The sequence below is a fragment of the Nannospalax galili genome, unplaced genomic scaffold (assembly GCF_000622305.1).
Source record: "Nannospalax galili isolate Female #2095 unplaced genomic scaffold, S.galili_v1.0 scaffold417, whole genome shotgun sequence".
Taxonomy (NCBI): domain Eukaryota; kingdom Metazoa; phylum Chordata; class Mammalia; order Rodentia; family Spalacidae; genus Nannospalax; species Nannospalax galili.
Window position 1 is genome coordinate 5134196 of NW_008340785.1, and position 12137 is coordinate 5146332.

Here is a 12137-nt window from a genome sequence, read left to right on the forward strand (position 1 = left end):
AGTGTTCTATGTCTGTAATCCCAGGACTCAGGACATAGAATCAGGAAGGTCATGAGTTTGAGACCAGCCTGGGCTACCTAGGGAGATCTTGTATCTAAAACAGTAAAAACATAAAGATCAGGGATGAGACTAGTATATATGTGTATATGAGGATGGTTTCTATATACAAGTGACCACATATATGTATGTAACAATAAGAGAAAGTATTTTAATTTTGCTGATTTCAACCATGTCACTTTTTCAGAGAACTAGATTTACTCAGTACTCAGACTAATGGTATAATTAGTTCGTCTTGTTCTAAAATGCCATCCTTGGTGAAGTTTTAGACTTCTGTTGTGATAATTTTTCAGCTTAAAAGAGATCCCACTTTTAAAAATTATATATTTACAGGGCTGGAGAGATGGCTCAGCGGTTAAGAACACTGACTGCTCTTGCAGAGGACCTGGGTACTATTCCCAGCACCCACAAGGCGACTATGAACCCTCCTTAACTCCAGTTCCAGGGGAATCCAAAGCCTTCTTCTGACCTCTGCAGCATTGCACGACATGGGCGCACTCACATACATGCAGGCAATGCACTCATGCATATAAGATAAAAATAATAAATAAAATACTTTAGAAATAATTTAGATAAAATAAAATTATATATTTACAACAAATGAAAGTGAAAGACAAGAAAGATCTATTTGATAACATGAGAGCTGGGAAAGTCTAATATAGCATTTCAAATAGCATTCTGCCAGGTTGATGCCTACATTCTCTCCTTCCTAAGAAAATTTCAGACACAAGTACTTTCCATCTAATCTTTATCAGAAAAACCACACATATTATTTTAGGTCCCTCCTGATATTAAAGTAGTGTATAGCCAGAGGTCAAGCTACTTCAAAATACCATGCATTTTCTATATGTCTTAAATAAGTGAGAAGCTTTGTATAAAATCAGGCTGGGTTGTTAACTCAAGAATTCTTCCATCTGCTGAATCTAATTAAGAATGTAAACATTTTTTTGTTTCACAGATATTGATACAAGAATGTGAAATATATTCCTATAAATTATTTCCTGACCTTTTCTTTGCTCTTTGAGCTTCTAGGATTGAAAATCAACCATGCTAACAGCTCGTGCTATTTTTAAAATTAACATGCAATTTGCCAAAACTGGACATATTTCCTCAAATTTTCACTAAAAACTGAAGTGATATTCACTTGGTGGTAATTTTGAGCTGTTCATATGTAATTTTATATAATGTTGTTTTGAAATAATGTAGTCTCAAGGCAGGTGTGGTATACAACGATAATCCTAGCACTTGGGAGGTTGAAGCAGAAGGATCAAGAGTTTTGGGACAGCCTGGACACATGGTAAGTTTGAGGCCAGCCTGGACAACATGAGACTCCGTCCTGTCTCAAAAACAAGAACAACAGCAGCAACAACAAAAACAAAAACAAAACCACCACCAACAACAACCAAAACACCAGAATCTATACTAACCTTTTTAATTTTAATAAATTTAAAATTTATAAAATAGTGGTTAAAGCTTATATGGCTCTGAAACAAAAATCAGTTTAATAAAAGTTGGGGAATTAGTTTAAAATGCTGAAAAATAAATCAGACTAGTGCAGAGACCAAGATTTTAAACTTTGGGACAGTGCTGCCCTCTACTGACAGTATTGAGAACTTGCGTCATTCGATCAGTCTACTTACCATCAAGTTTGTTTAATACAGGCTCTTCTCGAGTCTGGTTGCACATCAGAATCACCCGGAAAGCTTTTAAGACAGTCCCAATTCTCAATCTACAGAAGTACTGTTTATTCTTCTGTGTACCTGACATCATCAGTTTTTATAAAGTACCCTGGAGGTTTAAATATGCATCATATTAAGAAATGCTAATTTAGCCAGAGTAACCAAGTATTAACAAAAACAATAAGTTGGATCTCAGGGCCCAGAGCATTTAGCACACAAGTGTCTGTTATTGGTTATGCGATTCTACTTTTAGGAACATAGATTTGGCCTCAGATTTCCTTGCTCAGCTACTGGTTATGCTACCATGTATGTACAACACGCTATATAAAAATACGGCTAGATGGGTTGGGGATTTAGCTCAGTGGTAGAATGTTTGCCTAGCAACTGCGAGGCCCTGGGTTCGGTCCTCAGCTCCGAAAAAAATAATATGTCTAGCTCTTTCTTTGCCCTATGCATTTCAGCTTCCTGTCAACTTCCAGCCAAAACACAGCTTCATCACCAAAACTCAGAGGCTCCAAAACTGACACCTGCACTTTGGAGAAGAAAGAGACCTGAAACTGGGGAGGTGAAAGGAACCTGAAAGAGGGAAGTTGACCTTGAAAACAGGAGTAAGTTTTGTGTCTTTTATTGCCATACCTGGCCATTGGCCGGCACTCAATAGGCATTGTTTACCAGAAGCATGGATGAATAGGTTTGCATGTGAGACTGAGGAACAGATAATGTAGTATATGTAAATGTTTAAGATTTTGCAAGGAAGACTTTGTACCCTCATGATGAATGAAGGAAGAAACCTATCCAAATAAAAGGTTAAGAAATAAATGCGCATCATTGTCAAGGGTAATGAGAATGTGAAAAGGAAAATTTATAATTTGTAGAAACCTGTTAATTGTGTCAAATTCCAGCCATTCTAAAACTGACCTTAAAGTTATTTTTACAGCATGACTACAAACAAAAGTAGTTGGTCATCTGTAGAGCATTCTGGGGAATCACGTCATTATTTTGATGATTAGCAAGTAAAGGTTAAGAATTAGTTATTTAGTCGGGGCATGGTGGCACACACCTTTAATCCCAGGATTTGGGAGGTAGGGGCAGATTGATCTCTGTGAGTTCAAGATCAGCCTGGTCTACATAGCAAGTTCCAGGACAGCCAGGGTTACATAGTGAGACCCTCTTTCAAAACAAAACAAAACAACAAAAATAATTATTTAGCTTTATTTCCTAAACAATGTCACTGGGTAACCACATACAACTATCCTGGCAGAAGGCATTATAGTTAACAAATAAGTGAAGAAATATAGGATTAGAATATCATTATTTGCCAATTCCAATAACTGTTTAGGCTTTCGGCATCAACAGCTGCTATCAGAAACAAGCAGTGATTACACACCCCAGAAGCAAGACCACCACCTACGGAAGTGCTCTATTTATTTATTTTTTATTTATCATTTTTTAATTTTATGTGTGTGAGTGTATTGCCTGCATGTAAGTGCACCCAGGTCATGCAATGCTGGCGGAGGACAGAAGAGGCCATAGGATCCCCTGGAACTGGAGTTAACAGACAGTTGTTAGCTGTCATGTGGGTGCTGGGATTCAAACTTGGATCTTCTGCAAGAACAACCAGTGTTCTTAATCACTGACCCATCTCTCTAGCCCCAGTGGAAGTGCTCTTGCTGGAAAAAAGTGAGCTTCTACCTAGCAAGCCCATAGGCCCAAGTGCCAGTATATAATATCAATATGCAAATTTTAATATTCAGAGAACCAAAATATTGTTAAAACATACCAGAGATGCAAACAGAAAAATCCACGATGAAGAAAATTTCACAAGACAATAAACTGCAAGAGAAAGGAGGGAAGGAACAGGAATCTGTGGAACAAACTGTCCTAAGAGACATGGCAATTAAATACAGTTGGGCCATATCTGGGAATTAACTCAAACTATTAAAACATGGCATTTACAGAGAAGTGGGATTTCAACACTTACTACATATTCAATATCAATGATTGTTTGTAGATTATTTTTGTCTGTCATTTGGTATTTTTAGACGTGTTAAATATTCTTTATTTGATATTATACGTAAACCACAATAAATGCCTTTCAGCAGTAAAAGGCAACATCTTTTGCTATAGGAAACTCTAATTAAATTGGCAAAGTCAAAACCAATATTGATAGTAGCTTCCTTATCTTTAAGCACTGCCTGTAACCAGTCAGTGAACACACACCAAAGCACAGGTGAGTCTTGCTTGGTTCTGGGACAGTGAAGAGAATCCCTCCAGTGTTTAGGCATATACATATAACCAGCTGTCTAAAGAGCATAAAACCAATCTTCAATAGGTTTTAAGGAGGCATTCTCCATCTTTGTGAAAAGTTGAACAATGCTAATCAAGTCCAATAATCTCTTTAGAAATGTAAAGCAGTGATATTTATGGGATAGGAATAATTTTTTTAAAAAGATATTCACTTTACAAGAAAGTTTTACTTAAATCAGGACTTGTCCAACAAAAATACTGTTAGCTATCCATTCATGATCTGAATTCAGGTGTGTGAATTAAATTATGGCACAGATTAAAAGTCACAAGAAATTTGTTTTGTAACAAATAAGGCCCTGGCTATTACCCATTAGTAGCATTTTTAAAGTAAGTTATTAGCTCTGCCCTTCCTTCTTAATCCCGGAGAAGATCATTTTTGTTCCAAGGATGTGCTTTTGGGGATTCTCCAAACCCTCCATCAGTTGTGTCCTCTCCTCAGGTGATGTTATGTTCTTGTTGGCATCAGCGGCCTGACCTGTCTTCTGCCCATACAGATCATGGAGGCTTGGTCCAGTCTTGTGCTTCCCTCGCTTCTCCACAGTGTGGCACTGGGCACACTTCTGAACAGAAATCGTGCCCTTCTCACCATCACCCATGTTTAACTCACTTTCTGCTCTCCTCACTGTGCCTGGTTTAACAGTGTTCTCATATACAGGAACGGTCTTTTTCTTTTGGAATAAATACTAGAATACTTATTAATGAAATAATGTGTGTGAGGTGTACTTTGAGATGATGCAACAGGGAGAGGTTGGTGGGTACAATAGGTTGGGTTGGCCATGTGTAGATAATTTTTGTGTATTTGTTTTAGATCAAGGTCTTTGGGACTCTTAAGCTAGCCTTGAAACTGCTGTGTAGTCCAGGTTAGTCTTAAATTTTATTGAACTATTATTTGAACTATTGGTCTTTTTTCACTTTCATGTAGGTTTGAAATTACCCATGAAGAGGAGCCAGTAAAATAGATAAGGGCATAAAGGTGCGTGCTGCCGGGCCTGATAACCTGAGTTTAATCCCAGGACCTACAAGATGGAAGGAGAGAACCAATTCCCCCAAGTTGTCCTCCGAGCTCCACACACATGCCATTGCTCACGCACACAAAAAGTAATTTTAAAATAAATTACCCAGGATGAAATGTAATGAAATGTTAAAAGATACACTGTCTCATTTTTAGAAAGCTTCTGACACTAAGATAGGAAGGAGATACTGGGCAGTTTATCACAGGCATTTTAGAGATGGGCAATAAAGGGCCTGCTACATTGCTACACCTTTCTAGAGAAGGTGGAATGGTCCGGTACTTGCATACTGAAACCAGCATGCAATGCGCGCGTCTTGGCTCCCTGAGGAGAAGGGACACTGCTGTCCTCCTTTCTGTGGTGTGCATCAATCAGGAACGGGGGTGGGAGGGTAGGGAGGAGCTGCTGTACACGCACAGTGCATGGGGCTTCAGAATGCTTGCATGGGACCTCTAAGCAAGATGTCTCCACCCGGGGCCTTTGCCTTCTGCTTTTCTTTCTTATGAAGAAATGAGTCATGATGGTGACTTTTTGTCATCCAGAATCATAAACTCTTCTGAGTAGGTGCATTGGCTTTGCTCTCCCTGTATCATCAAAATGTTTGTGCTTCAGAGCGAGGTGTTGTAGTCACAGATGAAGTCAAGCCTGACTTATTTTATAAATCTGGCAATCTGCACCTGTAGGCTAGCCTTCAATTTTATTAACTATCGTTTGAACTATTATTCTTTTTCACTTTTGTGTAGATTTGAAATAACTCATGAAGACAAATTCGTGCGTGCAGGTGCTTGCTGCCAGCAGACGGAGTAGTAAGTACAGGCTTGTCTGTCCCAACTGTCTTTTCAGATCTCTGTCCCTTTAAAGACCTGTTTCTTTGCTCCTGTTTTATAGATCCTGGAGCTCTGGGTTGAAAAGAGAGTATCCATAAGCAGATCCTATTTTATCCCCATGCACACCCCCTAGTGATAAAAAAGATTCTTATGACATTGTGGAGCCAGAGGACATGAAATTGGGATTCTCTTTTTGGTAATTTTTAATTCTTCTTCCTTTTAAAACTTCCTTTTAATTTTTTCCCCTGCATTTAATTCCCCATACCTCTTTCTTCTTTATTTTCATTTCTTCATAGCCTGTGCAACATGTAGGAAATACGAGTCAGTCTACTTTTATTGCTGCCTACTTTAGATGAACACAGACCTGAGCACGGGAGAAGAACCTCTATTGTTTCCAACTCCCATGGTCCTTTATCAGCCCAGGATAAAGACAGGTGGTACAAGCCTGTCTGGAGAAAGCCTTCCCATACATTCAATAGCAAAGCATGGGGGTGGGATCTGCATCAGATCTCAGGGGAAATTAGCAGGATGAGGCAGGCTGAGACACTACAAATATTTTCTACATGCTGTCCTTGAAAATGAACCAAGCCACACAAACAAAGGCTTAAAGGGACCTCAGTAACAGCTGATCCACTTTGGCCTAGTTGGTAACACTCTAAGAACACTCCAGCCCAGCTGTATCAAATGCTTATTCTATAAAAAGCAAGGGAGATGGTCACAGGCTCAGCTACCTCACAGAGAGCAAGTGACCCTGTTGGACATCAGTTACTTCCTCATCTCACCATTCTTCTGCAAGGAAAGAACTTGAGCTAGTGTGTCTCATTAAAGTCATTTTGCTGTTATCATTTAGAGTCTTTCTTACAGAAAGACCCTCTCTCTTGCATAAAAAAAAAAATCTGTATTCTAGATTGGTTCTTGTCACATCTTGGTATGCACAGGGCTTACTCAGAGATATCACAGAACTGTGGTTGTGGAGGAGGGCCAGAGGTGCTAAAGGATCCAATGAGTGAGTGGTCCATAGAAGAACCCCACCTGCATCATCTAGGAGATGGTTAAAAATGCAAAAGTGGGGTTGGAGAGATGGCTCAGTTGTTAAGAGCAACAGCTGCTCTTGCACAAGACCCAGGTTCAAATCCCAGTACACATGGCAGCTAACAACCACCCATGTAACTCCGGTTCCAGGAATCCAATGCCCTCTTTTGACCTCCACGGGCATTGCATGACACTGGTGCACTTAAATACATGCAAGCAATACACTAATAAACAAAATTAAATTAATTAATTAATTAAAATTAAAATGCAGAGAAAAGTATGGCTCTGATTTTTCCTCTGTGTGACCAAAGACCTCTGATGCTGGGACAATAATAATCATAGTAATTAAAGGAATTTAAAAGCATGGAGTACTTATTGTATGCAAGAAACTATATGCATATTAATTCAAATGCAAATATCGTTGTCTTTGTTTTATACATTAAAAAACTGAAGTTCAAAGAGAATGAGTAACTTGTGCAAAATCACATACCCAGGAAGTGACCCATCCAAATTGTTCCAATAGTAAAGCAGGGGCCTTCCACTTGATGCACAATAACTGAGCTGCAGCACCTCACTGCTAACCCTCCGCGGTATTCCCTGACTCCTTCCTTCTCCAGGTTCACGCATTGCTTGCTCTTCTCACTGGCTTTTTTTCGTTACATCTGCTTTGTCTGCAGCATCTTCATGTGCTCCGGCTCAGGGGCCCTTCCCATGCATTCTTAGGGCAGTTTCTCCATACTGTACTCTGCTGAGAAAGGTCATTGTGTTATTTTTAGTTTGTCAACTGTATTTTTTGTTCTTCTGTTTGTTTGTTTGTTTGTGTGTTTGTTTGTTTTAAGACAGGATCTTGCTAGATAGCCCAGGCTGGTCTCAAGTTTGTGATCTTCCTGCTCCAGCCTTCCACGTCTTGGGGTTCTAGGCATGTATCACTACACTCAGCCTTCCAACTGTCTAATCCTTATTTTTGAAGAAATAAGTTTCTCTCTAATGTTTTACTAAAGCATTTAATTTCATTTCTTTATATTCAGTTTTCCTTTACTTCTGTTCTCCTTTATACATGTAAATTCTCACCTTGTAATATCTAAATGAATATAATCTTCCTGTATTCCGTTTGCTGAGGATATTTTTATCTTCTTGTAATAATATAAAAACAATTCACTTGATTAAGTTTTAGAGAAATGATTGAAATGCCTTTCTCTAATCTTCCCTAAAACGATTACATATATTTATACAATAAATACATGTGTCAGGCATTGTACTAGGCTTGGAAACATATTTGTAGTAAAATATACATGGCCTTACTTCTTCATGGAGATTTTAATTACAGCCTCGGTTAAACTGATTTCTATCCTTGTGGAACTTTTGGTATGACAGCACAGCTATAATATCAGGCATAAAGTTTAAAAGAATCCATATATTTAAGAGCTTTGTAGGAACCGTGGTCTGAAGACCTGATTCATCTCTCTCTTTGTCTCCCTTCCTTTCCTCCTTCTAGTTTCCCTCCTTGTTTCCTTTTCTCTAGTTACCCCATTCCTCTGCTCTCTCTGCTGTTGTCTCACATTGATAATGAGCTCCACACTGAGCTACAGCAGTAATAGGCAGCCCCACTTTTCACAGAGCTCTGAGTCTGGTGGAGAAGACAGTCATTGGTCATTTCAGCTCTTCTGTAAGATGTAAAGAAGTGTAAAGGTCCCACCTCTCTTGAGCTCCTTCTTTCCCTTTATCTCCAAGCTTCCTTGTATAACCCTCCCTCTGCCCTCCCATTTAAATAACCTCATTTTTATCCATTTATCTCTTAGTAACACCTGTTTCTTACTGTTCTTTTCTCTCAGAACTCTGAGATACTAAGTGGGGATATAAAGTTATATATTATTGAGATATTATTAATTCGTGTGTGTGCGTGTGTGTGTGTGTGTGTGTGTGTGTGTGTGATCAAACTGGGGTCAAGCATGGTCCTACATGTGATAGATAGTGCTCTGTCACAGTTGGCTTTGGTTGTCAACTTGAGGTACCTGGGAAGAAGGAACCTCAATTGGGAAATTACCTCTATCAGACTGGCTGTGGGCATGTCTGTGAGGCATTTTCCAGACTGTTGAGTGATATGGGAGGGTCCATTCCACTGTGGGTGGTGATACCCCTGGGCAGGTAGTCTTAGATTATATAATAAAGCAGGCTGAGCACAAGCCAGTAGGCAGCATTCCTCCATGGTTCAAGCTCCAATTCCTTTCTCCAGGTTCCTGTCCTGAGTTCCTGCCTGACTTCTTCAGAGATGGGCTGAAAGTATAAGATTTAGTAAACCCTTATCCTGCCCAACTTGGTTTTGGTCATGATGTTATCACAGCAATAGAAAGTTAACAGAACAACCACTAAGCCTCCCAGACTTCTGACGTTGTGGTACCACAAAGCAGTTGCACAGAGCAATTTAGAATGGGTGAGGGTGACGCAGGATGGCTCCTCTTAAAGCAGCTGCATCACGTAATCCTTCAGTTAATTCCATAAATGAGGCCTCAAATCTCCAATGACTAAGCTTGAAATAGAGACACTTCATGGGGGAGTTGATGGAAGTGAAATTCTGATTGTGTAGGCTTCTCAGAGCTACCCCTTCAAATATGGTGAATCCCTTCAGTAAGTTTCTTTTATAGGAAACAAATAAAATGAAAGGAACCCCAGTGCCAGCAACAAGGAAGCTTCATTTTGTCCGAAGCAGCAACGATGTCTCTGTTGCTGTGGGGCCTGATGTAGAGCAGACAGTGGACGCATGGGTTGTAAATCAAGGCAGTTATTCCTCCTGTATGCAGGGGATTTCTATCTGGACTCTAAGTCTGTTGAAAGCTCAGAGCAAACACTTATTCTCATGGTTTTTCCAAGAAAGAACAACTAGTTCAGGCTGAGCATTTGGTGAAAGTGGAGGCTGTTTTTCTCTGAGATTCTGTTTCATTTAGCTCCCTGTCTGTGATCAATCTAATGCTGTACTTGAAAATAACCTGTAGAGGTGGCAGAGGAAGGAGCTGAGACTTTTACCCAGATAACATGATTATTCAAACTAGATTTGCCTTCACCTCCATTTTCTGCTTTAAGGACTTCCTCTCACGTAGGTAGTAACACAATCAGCTTGAGCTGCTAAGTGCCATTTAACCCTTGCCACTTTCCTCCTGGCATTTGATGCTTGTCATAAGCAGGTCCCTTTTTTTCGTCTCAGTGAGAACTGATTGGTACTTATGCTTCACTTAATGCAGTAGTAAAAGATTTAAAAGAAGTGGAACATGACTGCTACAGTATATTTTCAGATACTAAAATTGGAGCAAAGTGGAACAAGAGCCAGGTGGCAGTATCTACAGACTGAGCTAATGGCTCCATCAACAGCTGTTTAATGTGCTTAGAGCTCCCCTCCACATCCTACTGTTGCTAGAACATTTCCTCCCATACCTCCTCTCAACACAAAAATTTTGAGAGGAAAGGAAACATTAATAATCCCAAAGTGTTTAATTTTAAGGGCTATCTAAATCTTAATACTGGTTATAAGTTGACCTATCTGACCACTGAACAGCTTATTGTAGGCTTCAATAATTTTGTTGCCATCATTAGTAAAAGTTGTTCGCCAAGAGAAGGCTTTAAAATGCATGGGCGCTCTCCTTTGTTTACCTTTGGATTGCATACTGCTTTGGAAATATTTTTCAGTGGATCAAAAATATAGAAATGGCCCGCAGACATGTTTTAGTTTTGGATGCAGGTGAGGTCAGTTGACTACATTACTGTGTGTGCAAAGGGGAGCTGATCTGCTGGGAAGAAACCTTGCTTTCTGGATAGTTTCAGAATCTACTTTTGATTGACCGGGATGGAATGGACTAATTTGTTAACATCAGGTCACTCTGTGAACACTGGGCAGGTTTTTAGTATTGTGAGAAGGGAAGGATACAGAGGGGACTCTCCTTGGAGCAACACTTTTTCCAATAACTATGGCTAAGGCATTGATTTATATGATTACCCCACCTTCCTATGGGCAGTTAGCAGAGAACGGGGCCTCAGGGGACAAGCTGCAGGACAGCAAAATTTCTGTAAACTAGAAAGGCAAGCCAGATGCTGGGGCACTCCATGAGGGGTGCCTCCTACTTACCCACTCCTTGCATAGACTGTGCTTGACACCTTTCCTCATTTTATTTCTCTTTTCTTTTCTCAAACCTTTTGGATTTAAAAAATGCATTTTTAAAAGTTGGCTTTTTTTTTTCTCAATGTGGAGTAAGTGACTTACAAAGAGAAAGTGCCCAGGTACACGGAAGCTGTCATACAGCCCTGCTTGGGCATTGCCATTTGATGAATTCTAATGTGTCCTGTGTTCAAATGTCCTTATTGAAAAAGACATGTAATTTGGTTAACTAAGAAAAAAAAACAAAGGAAGAGAAAGACATCCTAAGTCAAAGTTATAAAATGTAGACTTCCTATAACAATATTTGCTAGATAGCCACAACAACCAGAGAATGAATAACTTCCACTCCAAGGTTAGGTTGGAATGGGAGCGGAATACGTAGTCTGACAGAATCCAGGAAAGGAAATTATAGTTATTCATAGTGAGGCTTTTCCCACTATGGAACGTTGGGAAGTCCTGTAGCCTATGTGGTCATCCTTGGTCAACTTGGAATATATTGATTTTGGGTGTCTTTTCTAAGTCATAGGAAATATTCTGATTCTAGAGAGTTTGGTTTATTTTCTGTTTGAGAGACATCCTCTCTCTTTTCCTTTTAAAGCTAAAGACAAAGGACAGATTAGTGGAAAAACAAAACTGAGAAACCTGAACCTTATTCAACAAGGATCAACACTGTACAGATCGTGCTCTATTTAATTAAATAATTGTGTTTAAATACTCTCCATATGGTTTAAATATGTTAATTCGGTTAATTAAGAAATGGGTTTTAGAAGAAGAAAGGCATCTTGACACAAAGTTGTGGATGAAAAATTCCCATAACATTGGGCGATATGGAAAGTATCAGGTGTCAGCCTTGAAGGAAGGGGCGGATCCCTTGAGAACAGAGATGTTTGAGCCTCTAGCAGACCTCTTGAATGAAGAACAGAGTGAAGTAGAAGATAAAGACTACACGGAGAGGAAAGATGCTGCCATTAAAATGAATTAGTATTTATGGAGCTGCAAATTGTGATGATACAAAGTAATAAAGAACTCTTAAGAAAATGATACGAAACATGTTGGAAAAACAAATGATCAAGAGATGAGT

At 39.4% G+C, this 12137-nt stretch overlaps 1 pseudogene; it reads right to left on the reverse strand.

Moving 5' to 3' along the window:
- Positions 1-4378: 4378 nt before the first annotated feature.
- On the reverse strand, positions 4379-4639 carry LOC108490992 (annotated as a pseudogene).
- Between the last annotated feature and the right edge of the window lie 7498 nt (positions 4640-12137).